Source organism: Artemia sp. Qi Xiang Cuo, chromosome 1 (genome assembly GCF_049724085.1).
Source record: "Artemia sp. Qi Xiang Cuo chromosome 1, ASM4972408v1, whole genome shotgun sequence".
Lineage (NCBI taxonomy): Eukaryota > Metazoa > Arthropoda > Branchiopoda > Anostraca > Artemiidae > Artemia > Artemia sp. Qi Xiang Cuo.
In genome coordinates this window covers 96,334,603-96,350,771 of record NC_142794.1, presented here as the reverse complement: position 1 = coordinate 96,350,771, position 16,169 = coordinate 96,334,603, and the positions used below count along the sequence as shown (strand labels likewise).

The following is a 16,169-nucleotide window of genomic DNA, read 5'->3' as shown; positions in this document are numbered from 1 at the left end:
TTTGTGATGAAAATGGATGTTATATTTAGATTGAGGATGCAATTCTAGGTATATATTTGCACATTAGGGGGTTGGGGGTATATATTCTGTGAATATATAGGTTCTAAGCAATTCATGAATTTCTTAGAAAAACTGGAAAAACAAGGAAAAAAGTGAAGACAAAGACTCTCAACCTTGAAAATGTGTTAACTAGGCTAGTATTATTCTCCATAGGCTATTATGGAGTAAGAATTGTCTTCTTAATATGTTTCCTTAGGTCTAGCTGTACTCCTAGGCTTAAAATACTGGTTGGCCAGTTGGCTAATTTAAAGATTTGTATATATATAGGCTACACTGTCAGATTAGCCATCTGGTGGTATCCAAAATTTTCACATAGATACAATATTTTACCCTCTAAACTCAAATAAATTGAAAAGGGGGCCTAGAAAGGACTCCTTTTTTGCAAAAGTTAAAGAGAACACATTATGGCAACATTATGACACCTGTAAATAGTCATAGTCTTTAAAAGGACCAGACTACTCATATTTTTTTTTTCTTCAAACTCCTGGCTTGTGGAGACTATTTTATAGTCTCTCATTTACTGGATTCTCATCAATATAAACTCTAACTGTTTCAGAATGAACAAAAAACAAAATTTTTTTATTTAGGATAATACCACAAGTTATCAAACAGTGCCTAAGCTCGGACAAATATTTTGATTAAATAGTATCTTTTAGAGGGATATACAGTAAGTTCCTAATCTTAGACAGGATGGAGCTATATTATTTTAAATAGTAGGAATTGGTTGATGGCTAGGCTATTTAGGAGTGGCTGACTACAATCTAGAAAACCTTTTTTTTTAATTGTCCTTCCCTTTTACCAAGGACAGTAAAAATTAAATATAATTCTTTAAATTGGTTAAGTAGAATGTCACATAAATGGTTTTAAAAAGGGAACCAAGATGCATTGGTCATTGTACAGAAATAGTCACTGCCACTGACATCCTCTGTAGGGTATGATACCCAGTAGTAAAACAGATAGTCATCACTTTAGCAGTTAAATCACAGTCAAATTGCTATTAAATCACCAAAGAAGTTGATAGTTTGCCATTGTATTTGTCAAAATTTTCTCAATAAATTTGGGATTAGTTTGAAAGTTTTAATAATATACAGCCCTAATAATTTTAAATGTACTGATAGTCAGCAGTGGAGCCTAAACTTTGACACACACTTTAAGCTTTTGACTAAACTTACTCCCAATTAAGGACATGGGACCTTAAAGTTGGAACTAAGTATCTAAATCATAGACAGATTCTGTTAAGGATTCAAGCTAAGGGAAGAGTTGCAAAGACAAATAATTGTTTAGTTAACTAGCCCAGTACCAATCATCAATAAATCCCAAACATTTACATCATATCCAAAATTAGGAACCTTCTGTCTATACTTATGAAAGGTATATTTCAATCAAAATACATGTCCAAGATATCCCATGTGCAGGGGCTAATACCACGGACCTACATAATTCAAAAGAGCTATGAAAACTTCTTGTAAAATGTAAAATATTAATAATATGTGCTTGAAAGTCTTTTCTGATGATTGAAGTTGAACCTAGAGGCACTGGCGGATCCCAGAGGGGGGGGGGGGGGTGCGAGGGGACCCCATAGATTTTTTCTGGTGCCCTCTTCTGCTATTTTTTTTTTCTTTTTTCACTCATTTTTTAGAATAAATTTGTCAATTTGGTCGATTACTACCACAATGTCCCCCCCCCAGATTTTGCTCATTGGCACCCCTGTCATATTGTGCCTCCTCCAAGATTTTTCTCTAGATCTGCCCTTGTCTAGATGATCTTAGAAATGATGTGTTGGCCTATTGTACTTCAAAGACTTCTTTGAAATTACTGGCTTTGCTTTTTTTTTCATCAAGATGCTTTTCAAAATGCCCATGGGAATACTCAAGAACCATTGCTCTTCTAAAGCCAATAGCCTACAATTGGGCAAATGAGAAAATTTTCAAATAAACAAAAAGCTTCTTTTAGAATCACATATTTATTATCATACTTTTACTTCCCTTACAGATACAAAAATTGAGGAGTAGCAATTAAAAAAGGAAACAAATTTCAAATTATATCAATAAAAAATAACAAACTGAAAAGAAACACATGCAACAAAATCAAGTGAAAAATAAATAATAAAATTATCATTTTTTTTTAAAAAGAGGAAGTAGATTTCTGTCACATGACATCTAGAGGCTAAGAGAGGATCTTAGCGTCTAAATGACTCATTATTAAAAGAGATGCAGCCATGAAGATGAATGAGAGAGCAAAGTTTTTTTATCTTAGCCTGCAAGTGACCCATTATTAAGAGAGATGCAGCCATAAACATGAATGACAAACCAAGTTTTTTTTTACTCTTAACCTCTAAACACCTCAATATTAAAAGAGATGAAACTCTTTTAGAGGGAGAATACAGGACAAAAGGGTGCATAAGAAAATCTAAAGCATTGAAGACCCAACCATTACAGAAAACAAGAGGGGGAGTACCAAGAAGATGGTTTATTACAAAATATTGACATTTTGCTATGCTAATTTCTAGGCCTTTTTTCTTTAACTCATTCACTAAATCTTAAAATATTCCATTAATAAGACTTTAGACCAACGAAGTAGAACAACATTATCAGCGTCTGACAAATAATTAATTTCACCTGCTATATAAATAAGTGAGGCTTTTTAAGAAACATAACAATCTTTCAGACAATTGGAGATGATAATACTCCTCCCTCTCTAATCCCTCTTGTAATATTTCATTAGAAGAAATCCCAAATCCTGAAGTAGCACGGATTTTAAAATCAGAATACCATGAATGAAAAACTTTAGCCAGGTTAAGCAGTAAACTACATTTTGACAAAGTAAGCAATACAAAAGCACGTAAAAAGATTATCAAATACCCCACTTATGTTTTCAAAAAACAATTAGTCTCCCTCAATCCAAAAAGAACTTATAAACTGAGAAAAGGCAGCATAGGGTATGCATGATCACAGCCTTTACCTCTGGAGAAACCCAGTTGGTTGGAATCAAAATCAAGCAAAACCAAAAACAAGATTTTACACCAAGCTCAAAACAGCTTATTTAATTGAGAACCTTAAGTAATTTACATTTGTCTGAATCAATTGAATATATAAAGGTATTAAGAATATCCATAATGTTTTTTTTTTTTTTTGCAAAAACCTACATTTAGGATAGTATATACTCTTCCTTGAAAAAAGTATAGTCAAAATGTGAACAAAACTTTATATGAACCACCTTTGGAAATACCATTTACAAGGTTAACATTGCAATAAACTAGCAGTGTATGATCAAAAGAAAACATGCTAATTTAACTTAAAGTAGATACATGGGCGTAGGCAGCATATTGTCTAGGGGGGGGGGCAGTCAATAGTGTGATGGAGGGCCTTTTATCAACTGCTTTTCCAACCATCTGCTTTTTCAGCCATACCTAATGTAAATTTGAAGGTCTCGGGGGGCAGCTGCCCCCCCTCCCTACGCCCATGAGTAGATACCCTTTTTTTGCTGTTTCTAAATATCATGGTCACTTCTCTGACAATGCATCCCTCCCCCATGATAGTTAAATAAATACCCCTAAAAAATACATTTTCCATTGCTTTTCATCTTTTGATGCTTTGTAGTTCTTTGTAACAAGTTTCTTGACCTATCAGAAGCATTTGCCTATATAATTGTGAAAAAAATAAAGATCTATTAGATGTTGAATATTCTTTTAAAATGTGGATAATAAGACAAGAAAAGATGATTAGCAGAAACACATTATGCATTAAAAATACAACATTCATTGTTTTACAAAACGGTTTCAGACCCAAGATTCCAATTCCCCACCAGTGGATCATGGACAAGACGTGCACTCTTTGGCTAAACTATATTTTGGAGTCTTAATCTGAAAAAAAAAGTGTTATGTAAATAACATCACATTCATGTGCATTTAAACAGCAAAAAACATTTATGATAGTATTGCAATGACCTCATACATTGTCTAAAAGGTGTTGTACACAGGCAATAATTTTCATTAGTATAAAATATACCAGGAGGATGAGTAAAAAAAGTTACCAAGTTAATGGCCTTTTAAGCTTCCAGGTAAATATACATACAATTTTGAATAACAAAATTTAAGCACCACAAGGGGGCACGAGGATTTTAGAAATGCCTAAGCAGGATATAGCTCAAAATCGATTAAGAACCATTATTCTAGACCTATATCTTAGACCATCAACTGTCAAGGTGGATAGTAAGAAAAGTGACCTTGATACTTACAAAGAGCAGGACATAAGGAATGTCATAGTAATGCTTTTACCTTATTTGAATGGGCATTGTCTTTAGTGTGGTGAAGCACTGCAATTCGTTTCCTTTGCACTAAAATACCAAATGCAATGCATTTTTCAAATGAGGCACCAATAATTATTTTCCAGAATCTAGGCTGGTGGCAGTCAAAGTATGACTTGTAAAATTCATAGTGTGTAATAGCCAAAATAAATTAGGGAAACTCCTGGTTTTCAGGTATAGTAACACCACAGAGTTGAAGGAAACTCTATAGAACAAACAGAGCAGCATCTTTTAATTTCTAATTGAATGATCTTTGTAGCACATTTTAGTTTCTAATTTTATAGTGTATTGTTTGTAACATTTAAAAAAAAAACCTCTACCCTAAAGGTCCTGTATCTAGCCCTAGACCTGTGTACAAAATAAAAAATTTAAAGCAATGAAATTCTTGCTTCATAATTCACAACAAACATTTTCATTAAATATCTACAAGTTTTACATAACTGTGCATTGTGGAAAACTTCTGTTGGAGAAATTATGAATGCCAGACAAGGCAGTGTCTAGTTCCCCTTAAAATTAAAAGCAAGTAGTAACCTAGGAAAAAATCTGAGACCATTATGAGAGAGCTATGATTTTTCTGTTTTGCCATAGGTATGAATAAACCTAAGATAGAGCCAGGGGGCATAAAGTGATTTGCTGTTAGTGTCCTATGTACTTTAAGGGTAATTTAAGCAAAATTTGCACTTACATCCAATTCTATTTAAATAGCCTATAATTATTAGAATTTCCAAAAACAATCAGTCACTCATGAAGTGATATCCCATTGTTTAAAAGCAATAGAAATGATCTGAAAGGTAGGAAATTGAGTGCAGCATAAATTGAAGTCAAGAGACAACAAGCACCATTTCATCACGTGTGAACAACTCCAACGGCAAACAAAAGGGGTTTTTTCAATTGAATTGTGACATGAAATGAAAACTGGGCCTATAAAGATAATCCAAAACATTGGGCAACATTTGGATACCAAAGCTATGTCACATCATTGACATCTTTACCAGCTCAGCATGGTGTATTATGAACTGCTGATTCCAAATCACTGGGGAGGTCTACTGAAAACAATTGATGCATTTGAGCTGAACATTGCAAGAAAAACTGCAACAATAAACTCTTAGTTTCATCACTTGACTATATGTTGCAGCTCCTGTTAAAATATACTTAGAAATACTCAAATGGGAAGTTAGCTGCAAAACTGGTGAATTTTTTCAGAGATGGTATCAGTAAATTGCCAGAAACATAGAAAGAAGTTGTGGCCAGAAATGGAGAATACTTTGGACATTGAGAAAATCTGATTCAAATCAGAGGTGCGAGAGGACATTGCTAGCATAACGACCACAGTCAACAAGGGTCTCAGAGAGATTCACGATGAACTTGCCACAAAATGCAATGTTCTCGAGGTAAAAGCAATTGTTGAATTGGCAATTACCGCTCAAGTGACGGGGCTTGCACCAGAAGCACTAGACAAACATATACGCCGTACAGTCAGAAGTGAGCAAGACAGGCAGAGACGCAAACTTAACGTTGTCGGATACGGGATTCCGATCCAAGCAAGTGACAAAGACTTCCTTGCTAAATACTTCCAGGACAAATACAAACTAGCGACCAACGTCTTCAACGTGAAAAGACTACCAGCTTCGGCCCCCACGGCCGGACAACCACTACGACACCCACCAGTCCTGTTCACGGTAGCCAGCTTCACTGACAAGAAGCTTATCCTGGATGCGTCCTACCAGCGTAAAGACCCGATTCGATTCTATGGCGACAGCTCCAAAGAAAATCGCGACGCTAGAAAAGCCTTGTTGGAAGAGATGAAGAAAAGACAGGCAAACAGAGAAACATACATAGTGATAAGAAACGGCAAAATCACAAAATATGGTCACAAAAAACTCGAGCAAGTCCAATGGAGAGCTGCTCAAGCATGCAAGAATAACCAGTATCTCCAACTGTCTTGTCCCCCTTGTAAATAGTTCATGTGTGAGTGATAATAATGTTGTAAACGCAAGTTTGTGTAAATGTATAAACAGTGAATTAACAGTTACGTCCCCATGCCCTTCTGCCTCGTCCCTCATTAGCAGCTCTGTGTACCTAAGCTGCAATTCACCCACTTCAACCGAAAGCGAGAATATTAGTGAGCAGAATAAAAACTCGCCCAGACACACCCAAAAACTTGTGAACATTATGATGGCAAACGTTGATGTTATTACCAACAAGATGCCAGAACTGGCAACAGTGCTCCAACTAAGTCAGATAGACATTGCAACTCTGACAGAAATTTGCCCCAAGAACTCAAGATTTCAACTGACAGAAGACTCAATCTGCCCCTCTGGATACAACATCTTCAGCAATCTGTCTGATCCAAACTGCAGAGGAGGAGTGGCTGTTCTAGCTTCCAAGGAATTCCAGGTAAAAGAAATTTCTGTCCCAAATTATTACTTACCTTGGGTTGAAGCTACATGGGTCTCCCTGTCCCTACCTAATGAAATGTTTGTCCTAAGCTCAATTTACAGGAGCCCCAGCAGCCCTTGCCAGCTGTCCTCTGAAAGAGCAATTGCCAAAATGACGCAATTCATACTATGCAATTACCCAAAGGCAACCCTGCTCATGACAGGGGACTTCAACCTCCCAAATGTGTCTTGGGTAGATGGCCAAGGTATGACCAAGTCAAGCCTTGAACAAAACCCATTAGTACAAGCCCTCTCCGATAACTTTCTGTACGAAACAGTAACTATGCCCAGAAGAATGCGCTCAGGACAAAATCCCTCCAAACTGGCCCTAGTCATAACGAATGACCCAGAAAAGGTGATCAACACATACACTCTCAGTCCAATTGGCTCAAGTGACCACATGTCAGTTTTCTCATCTATTCAACTCAACTCCAAACCATCAAAATATACCAAGCAATCCTTTACAAATTACAAGATGATGGTGGAGGAGCTGTTAGATGCTAACCTGGAAACACTTATATCAGAAGATGTTGAAGCCTCATGGCTAACTCTAAAAAAGACCTTACTAGAGAGCCAAGCCAAACACACCAGCGTAACATGGAAAAAGAAACCCAAAAGGTGAGAAACCTTTCCTCACCCCAAAAATCAAGAAACTACGCAACAGGAAGAAAAAACTTTGGGAGAAGTACACGAAACAAAAGACTACAGCTTTGTACGAGCAGTACAAAACTGCAAGGAACCTCCTGAGAAAAGAAACCAGAAAACTGACCTCAAACTACAAAGAACGACTGTCCAAAAACATTAAGGAAAACCCAAAATTATTCTGGAAATACATCTCCCATAAGAAGCCAGGCAGACACACAGTACCAGACCTGGTAAACACCAACTCTTTATTCTCTTGCCCCTCTGAAAAAGCAAACCTGCCTAATCAGCAGTTTGCTTCAGTGTTCTCCGTGGATGACCCCCAATCAACCCCCCCACCAGCAGAACAGGCTCACACTCCCTTCCTGATGGTACACTCACCAGTCACAATCAAAGAAGTAACCAAACAGCTTAAGGACCTCGATCCCAATAAATCAACGGGACCTAATAGTCTCAGCCCACGACTGATGAAGGAATTAAGTCCTGCAATATCAGCTCCACTGGTAAAACTATTCAATCTGTCGCTGGCACAAGCAAAGCTTCTAGGGGACGGGAAGAAGGGAATAGTCATACCAATTCACAAGAAGGGTAGCAAAACTTTTGCAGCAAACTACAGACCAATCAGCCTTACATGTGTGGCATGCAAGGTCATAGAGAGAATCATAAACAAGCGTATCATTAACCATCTTGAGGCCAACTCACTTATCAGCAGTAGTCAGCATGGTTTTTGCTCAAAGAGATCGGTGGACACAAACCTTCTTGAGTCATATAGTCTTGTAACTGACCTACTAGAGAGAGGATTACCTGTGGATATAATATTGTTGGACCTAGCCAAAGCATTTGACAAGGTTTGTCACTGATACCTCATTCACAGGCTACTTACTCTATCTGTTAGTCCACAAGTGGTCAGTTGGACAGAGGACTTTCTGACGGACAGAACACAGCAAGTGAAAGTGATAACCAGACCAAACAGCCATGTCCTTTCTGCCGAAATCAAAGTCACTAGTGGGGTTTCCCAGGGCAGCGTCCTGGGCCCCACCCTGTTCAACATCTACATAAATGAGCTACCCCTCATCACCAGCAACAAAACCACCCTATATGCGGATGATTCAAAACTCATAGGTCCTGCCAACACCTCTTCCTCCATCCAATCCCTCCAAACCGATCTCAACCACATGTGCTCCTGGGTCAAAAGATGGCTGCTGGAATTCAACGCAGAAAAATGCAAGGTCATACACTTTGGACACAAAAACCCCAAACATCAGTACCTCATGACCCAAAATTCTGGAAGTCGCCACACAATTGAGCCTGTCCAGGAGGAGAGTGACCTTGGCGTCATCGTTGACTCCCAGTTGAAATTCAGCTCCCACTCACAGAAAATCTCAGCCAATGCTAGTAGAGCCCTAGGCATCATCAAACACAGCATCACCAGTAGGAGTAAACACGTAATCATCAAACTCTACAAAGGATTAGTAAGACCTAGACTGGAGGTGGGGACGATACTGGCCACCCCTCGATTCAAAAAGGACAAGGCAGTTCTTGAGCAAATCCAACGAAGGGCCACTAAGATGATTGCCGGCATGGAAAACAAGACATACATTGAACGGCTGAAGGAACTCAACCTCCCCTCCTTAGTATACAGACGGAAACGTGGAGACATGATCCAGGCGCACAAACTCCTCTCAACCAATCGAGAAAATGAGATCCTGGAGACCGACACCTCCCACAAAACACAAGGACACCCTAGATGAATCCACAAACATCACGCTACAACAGGAGCAAGATGCAATTTCTTCTCGAATTGGATTGAGAACCTCTGGAATAGCCTCAAGGAGGACACTGTTGCTGCTGAATCAACAGATGCTTTCAAACACCATCTGGATGCTGAGTGGAAAAATACACCGTGGAAGTTTGACTGGGAAGCACCAGAATCTTCTACCAGAACTTAACCAACTACAACAGTCATCACAAGGAGTGATTCAACAGGATCGAAAGTCCTTATTTCACTCCAAGCTGTGATTTAAGGTAATTTAAGGTAATTGAATTTGAAACAAATTTATCAGAATAAACTTTCAATTTGCAAAAAAAAAAAACAGCACCAACTTAATTGTACTCCTTTTATAAAATCCTGGAAACTACTTTAAAACAATATAAGATACTTACTTATATCATTCCTAAATGCACTTTGCTCTAGTTTATCATTTGATGGGAAATGAGAAGTTCTACTTCCCTTTTAAGGGTCAAAAGTGATAAAGGGCAACTAACCCCCACTCCAAGCCCCTCTTTTCCCCAAATGCATTTGCCTGAAATTGTGAGATAGTCATTTTGCTAAAAAATAGTCCAATGAATATATAACAATGCCTCTAGGGTTGAAAAAATAACCCAGAGCCCAGGGTTCTAAGTTACATCCCAGGGGCATATAAGGGTTTTATGGAATGGATGGTCTTCTAAACTTTATATGGGGGTCATTTGATTGGAAAAATTAGAAGTTCTAGTGCCCTTTTTAAGAGGGAAAAGTGATTGGAAGGCAACCAGCCTCTCCCCCCAATGCTCATCATTTCCCAACACATCCAGTCAAAATTTTGAGACAGCAATTTTATTCAAAATTGTTGAAAGGTTCAGTAATTATACCTTTGGGGATGTCATATCCCCCTAGCCACCAGGACAAGGGCTGTAAGTAAGGCAATTTGTTCATTGTTTATATATGGTATATATTATTAAGAAAGATGGGCATGTTTGACCTTTACTTTCCAAAAAGATAAAGGGCATTCAGGTGAGCCTTTCAGAGAATAGTGAGAGGAGTGTTCAGCTAAATCAATACATGTTATTTGCATATGGGCAAGCGCGTCGTTTGGGAGAGACAAGGGGGGGCAGTTGCCCCTCCAAAAATGTGGAGAAAAAATTATTATATAGCCCATGCTCCTTGAATATCTGGATATGGACTCCTCTTGCTCCCCCCCCCAAATGAAAATACTGTAGATTTGCCCCTGCATATGGGTTGTTAAAAGGGCATAACTCAGGAAAGACTAAGTATATTAATTCAGAACTTTCTTAAAAAGATAAGCAAGATGATCAATTGACCAAAAAGGAAATTTTTGCATACTACTGCAACTACCACTGCTGTTACTATAACTACTGCTACTACCACTGAAATTACTGCTTCTGCAGCATACTGAGTACTACCAAGGCTGAGGATATTGAAATAAATATCTGAGGATACACTGAGAGGAAATTTGAACTAAATCAAAACATACTATATGTATATTGATTGCTGATACAGGCATATCAGTAATATTTTTGGAATGGCTTACTGTATTAAAGAGGAAATTTTTGGGCATCCTGAGTGGGATGTTCAACTGACCAAAAAGCAACATGTACCTCATACTAATGCTATAACACTGCTGCTAATTTTGCTCATACAACACTATTACTGCTACTACTGTTCCTACTACTACTACTACAACTATGATACTAGTATAATTAAAGCTAAATGTATGATGGAGAAAATTTGACAGAATATTGAGGAGGAATTTGAATTAAATCAGCACACGCATTATCCATGCAGATTGACAAAAGGGTGTATCTCAAGAAGGGATTTAGGTATTAAGTTGGAACTTTCAGAGAATGTTTAAAGGGGAAGATCAATTGACAAAAAAATGTGTGCATGCCACAACAAAACTACTACCACTGCTACTTTTACTAATACTACTACTATTACTGCTACTAAACTACTCCAACCAGTATTTCAGCTGCCACAACTAATAAGGCCTAGCTTAAAAGGAGGTCAAAAGGCCAAATCAGTAATATTTTTGGAATGGCTTAATTTATCAAGGTGAAACTTCCAGGGCATCACATGGGGGATGTTCAACTGACCAAAAGGCCAAATATATGTGCTACTACTGTTATTAATACTGCTGCTAGTACTACTACTAATACAACACAAATACTGCTACTACTTCTCCTACTACTGTGATACTAGAACTATTAAGGCTAAGTATATGAAGGTGAAAATTTGAGAGAATATTAAGGACAAACTTCCACCAAATCAAAAACACTATGGGCATTCAAATTGTCAAAAGGGCATATCTACAGAATTGATTTGAGTGTTTAGTTGGAACTTTCAGAGAATCTTCAAAGGGCAAGATCAATTGACCATAAGGCAACATGTGCATGTGACTAATAAAACTACTACCACTGCAATATTTACTAGTTCTACTCACCCTATTATTGCAGCTACACTACTTCCTACTACTTGCAAGGCCAAGAGCATTAAGATGAAAATTTCAGTACTTATACAAATATACAGGTTACCAAAAGGACATATCAGCAATGCCATAGCAATGGCTAATTGTATAAGTTGAAACTTCCAGGACTTGATGAGAGGGGTGTTCAACCAACAAAAAGGCAATATTTTAGTAGTACTGCTGCTACTAGTGTTATTACTACCAATACTAGAACTACTAATACTACAACTATGACTACTATTACAACTATGCCTATTGGTATGATAGGGAAATTTTTAGGAGGGAAGGTGAACTGAATCACAAAATGCCTTCTGTATGCAGGTTGTCAAAAGGACATATCAGCAATATCTTAGGAATAGTTTTGGGTGTGAAGCTGAAACTAACAGGGCTTGTTGTGGGAATGTTGGAAAAACCAAAGACAATATTTGCATCCTAATGTGACTGCTTCTACAACTAATACAACTGCTATTAAAACTAAGGTTACTGCTAATAATTCTACTGCTGCTACTAAGCAAAGAATATTAAGGCAATACATCTTAGGCAATATTGAAACTGTATTGAACTAATTCAAACCACACAATGCCCAAACAGGTTGTCAAGAGGATTAATCAGCAATGCTTCAGAAATGATTGATGGTATGAAGTTGAAAATTTCATTGTGCTCTGAAGAAAACAAAAGGTGCTATGTGTATACTGTTAATACAACTATTGCTGCTACACAGGCTCAGGGTACTAAGATGAAGCTTTCAAGGAATACTTAGGTGGATGTTGAACCAAATCAAAACTATGAGCATGTAAATTGTCAAAAGGATGACAAAGCAATACCTCAATAATGGCTTACATTATTATATTAGGTCTTTCAAGGTAAGTTTTGGTGGATTTTGAACTACTCAAAAGACACTATGCATATATTTTTGATAATACTTACTTCTACAGTTACTGTGACTAATGATACCAAAGGTATTAAGGTGAAACTTTTAGGGGGAGTTTCAATCAAACAAAAATACTATATGTAGCCTATGCAGGTTTTCAAAAGGCCATACAAGCAATGTCATAGGCACTGCTGCTCTATCATAGCTATTAATATCATTGACACTTTTTAAGGAGCTAATTTAATTAGAAATTAAAAGTTCTAGTGCTATCTTTAAGAGTCCAAAAGTGATTAGAGGGCAAGCAACCCTCCTCCTTAGCCAATAAGTTTCTAAACACTTCTAATCAAAATTTTGAAATAACAAATTTGTTTAGGATAGTTGACTGGTCCAGCAACTATGGCTCTAGGGATATTTGGTATAATTTAACTAAATAAAAAGAGTATAAGTGTATTTAGGTTGTCAAAGAGCTTGGATAGAATTTTTGGGAATGGAATGATTTGGGATAGGATGTATATCTCTGCATTGTGGGCAAAGTTCAATAGTCTGCATTTCAGAATGATATAAGCAGATATTTCTGAATATTTGGAAGTAATTTTGGTAAAATTCCATCTTAAGGACTTTTCTCTATCTTGGACAGGGGTTAGGTTAGGAAAATAAAACTATCAGAACTAAATCCAGGGCCCAAAAAAATTTCGGGGAAGATATTGCCAAACTTCTATGTTAACCCTGTTCTGATTTCTAAATCTTAGAAATTTGTCTACTTGACAGGTCTATTACCTATTGAAATTTTGACAAAACAATATTTTACCTTAATTTTCAGTTATCAAATTCTTCTTCTCTAGTTTTAGTGGTGAAAATGAAATTCCTGTAATTTGAGTAGAATTTTAAGCCACAGCCTATTGCCCTTTTATTCTAAATTTAGGAAATGCATTTGCAGATCTTTGAAAGCTCCTAAATTAGGATTGAGCAAAGTTGTGAAGCTGAAAACAGTTTTCTTGAATTTCTTCTAAGCAGAAGATATGTTTAGCCAGGGTTTCACTTTCATAACACATGGATTCTCAAAGGTTGCTACCCTCTAGAGGGAGAAGGAGTGGACATAGGGGTGTAAGTTTAGAATTGTGGCCCCTGATAACTAGACATGTTAAGAAAACAATTCTTACTTTAAAATATATATTACAATCCTAGTTAACATATTATCTAACAGGAGAACCTTTATCATCCTTCTTTTTCCAACTTAAAATAAAAAAAAAACTCCATTTTATCCACTCTAGAAATGCAATGCATAAATCTTTTGAAATTGCTGTTATAAATTTATTCTCTAATTGTTTTTATAGTTAGCATTCATTCCAGCCAAGTTCAATGAACAAGTTCCCTGTCAAGTCCATTGATTTTGAATTGAAGTTAGGTTAGGTTGCATTAATATTTTGTATTTTTGCCATTGCTAATTAAAAAAGGGAAATAACAATGACTGGGATGAACGCTATCTATAGAACAATTTATTTGGCAATTTCAAAAGATTTACCCAATGCATTTCTAGGGTGGATAAAATTGAAATTTTGGTAAATATCTACCAAAGCATATTATTGACTTACACATAAAGTGAATATACCACTCAATGCCTTTTTTTATGCTCATTACAAATATAATAATCATTTCTATTGGAAATGAATTTCAGCCCCTCCCCCCCCCCTATATATGCCAATTCAGGGTATATATTTCTACATTAGGGGGGTGGGGGTAAAGTTAAAACTCACCAGAAACAAAATCTGCCCCCCTCCCTAATGTAGAAATATATACCCTGAATTGGCATATATAGGGGGGCTGAAATTCATTTCCAATAGAAATGATTATTATATTTGTAATCAGCATAAAAAAGGCATTGAGTGGTATATTCACTTTATGTGTAAGTCAATAATATGATTTGGTAGATATTTACTGAAATTTTTTTCTTTTAAGTTGGAAAAAAAAGGAAAAAAGAGGAAAGACTTGATGATAAAGGTTTTCCCATTGGATAATATGTTAACTAGGATCATTATACATGTTTTAAAGTAAGAATTGTTTTCTTAACATGTCTCCTTATCAGGGGCCACAATTCTAAATTTTTACCACCATAGGTACTTCAAAAATACCTTCCTAGGATATGCTTTAGTCTGTAGACCTATCCCCAAAAGTTTCATTTTCCTAACCTAGCCCCTTTCCAAGAAAGCAAAAATTAGCTAGACTAGAATTTTGTCATAGTTTCCTGTACCAGGATTACAAAATACTTCTGTTCAGATCCACTCACCTGCAAAATATACATCAACAAAATGAAGAAATGGAAAATGCATGGGAAATATATAATTTGAGTTAAATATTTGCAAATTAGGATGGTTGGGGGGTAAGGTAAAGAGAAATGCTTTTAGGAATAGGCCTAACAGAGGCTAAGTAAGCATTCTAGAATTTTGAAGTTGTTTTTTTTTTAATTTTATAGTGTTTCCTTTTGTAGGGACCCAGCTTTAATAATCTATGCTAGTATAATAGGCTAGCCTATAGTTATGTCATTCAAGCTAGGCTAATTAGGCCTAATACTTTTTACAAAAATTTAGACAAGTTCAATGGTGATAAAATCCACTGTCTAGGTGGTTTAATGAAGATTTGCTATGTCCAATTGTTGAAGTGGTGATTAGCTGTCTGACTAGGCTATTGGATATCTTACTGTAGCCCCACTAAAAATGACATCATCTTTGAGAAGTTTTATGAAACACCATACAGAATCTTACACCTTATTAGTTTTTATTTTAACATTTGATGCAATTGGGTTGGAATATATAAAGAACTAGGTTATGTTCTCTTGAAATCATGTATCACAAAACCTCAAATAAGAAGAAACTGTTTCATGATTCAACATTTTTAAAAATTTTGCCTTGAACGTCTTCAGTTCACAGGGTTGCGGAAGTAAGTTTTTTCTAATCTTCGTACTTTTCACTAGAAATTACGCCAAAACCCAGTGGCAAAAATGTTTCAGTGCGCTCGAACGCCACTACAAGACTCGGTGATCATGCCTTGTGAATATATTCTTTACTAATTACTAGATTAAATGCATAGGAATGATTTTCTATAGGTAGTTAATATTTTGATCTTCACTGGATATTTACGCCAAAAGCGTGGTTTTAACCCGCAAAGGGTGCGATAAAACCTGATACCTGGTCATGGATAATTTCGCTATGTCGTAAAAAATATAATAAATAAACACATAATATATTTGAGTATAATTTATTTTAATAAACAAGAAATTAGAACAGTAGCTTAGTGTATATTTATTTCATTTCATACAACTTTCTTGTCTGCACTAACATATTTTGCTGTTAACGTCACTAAATGTTGTAATTCATCCACAGTGCTTCCCTCTATTACCTGGGTAAAAATTTTTCGAACATTAATGACCCTCATCAACAGAATTCATTTTATTATTTTTTTTTAAATGTTACCTGATATTTTTAAATTACCTAGTCCCATATTTCATATTTTATTTTTACTCTAAGAAAATGACAGGCTCTAGAATCTCCTCTTCTGGCTTATTATCGTGCCAAAGACTGGAGACAAAATAATGTCTTTGCTCTTTTTCTTTTT

The 16,169-nt window shown here is 36.3% G+C and overlaps 1 protein-coding gene across 2 annotated transcripts in view; it reads right to left on the bottom strand.

Annotated features, from left to right (window-relative positions):
* The window catches only part of LOC148956963 (heparan-sulfate 6-O-sulfotransferase 2-like), a 43,296-nt gene extending 27,858 nt beyond the window's left edge, over positions 1-15,438 (bottom strand). Inside the window, exon 1 of one of the 2 annotated variants that reach the window (XM_089087955.1) lies at positions 15,413-15,438. The gene's annotated coding sequence lies outside the window, so the exon portion shown is untranslated. Of the gene's footprint in view, positions 1-3,844; positions 3,939-15,412 lie in introns of those variants that run through there. The other variant, XM_089087949.1, reaches the window with a different exon arrangement.
* Between the last annotated feature and the right edge of the window lie 731 nt (positions 15,439-16,169).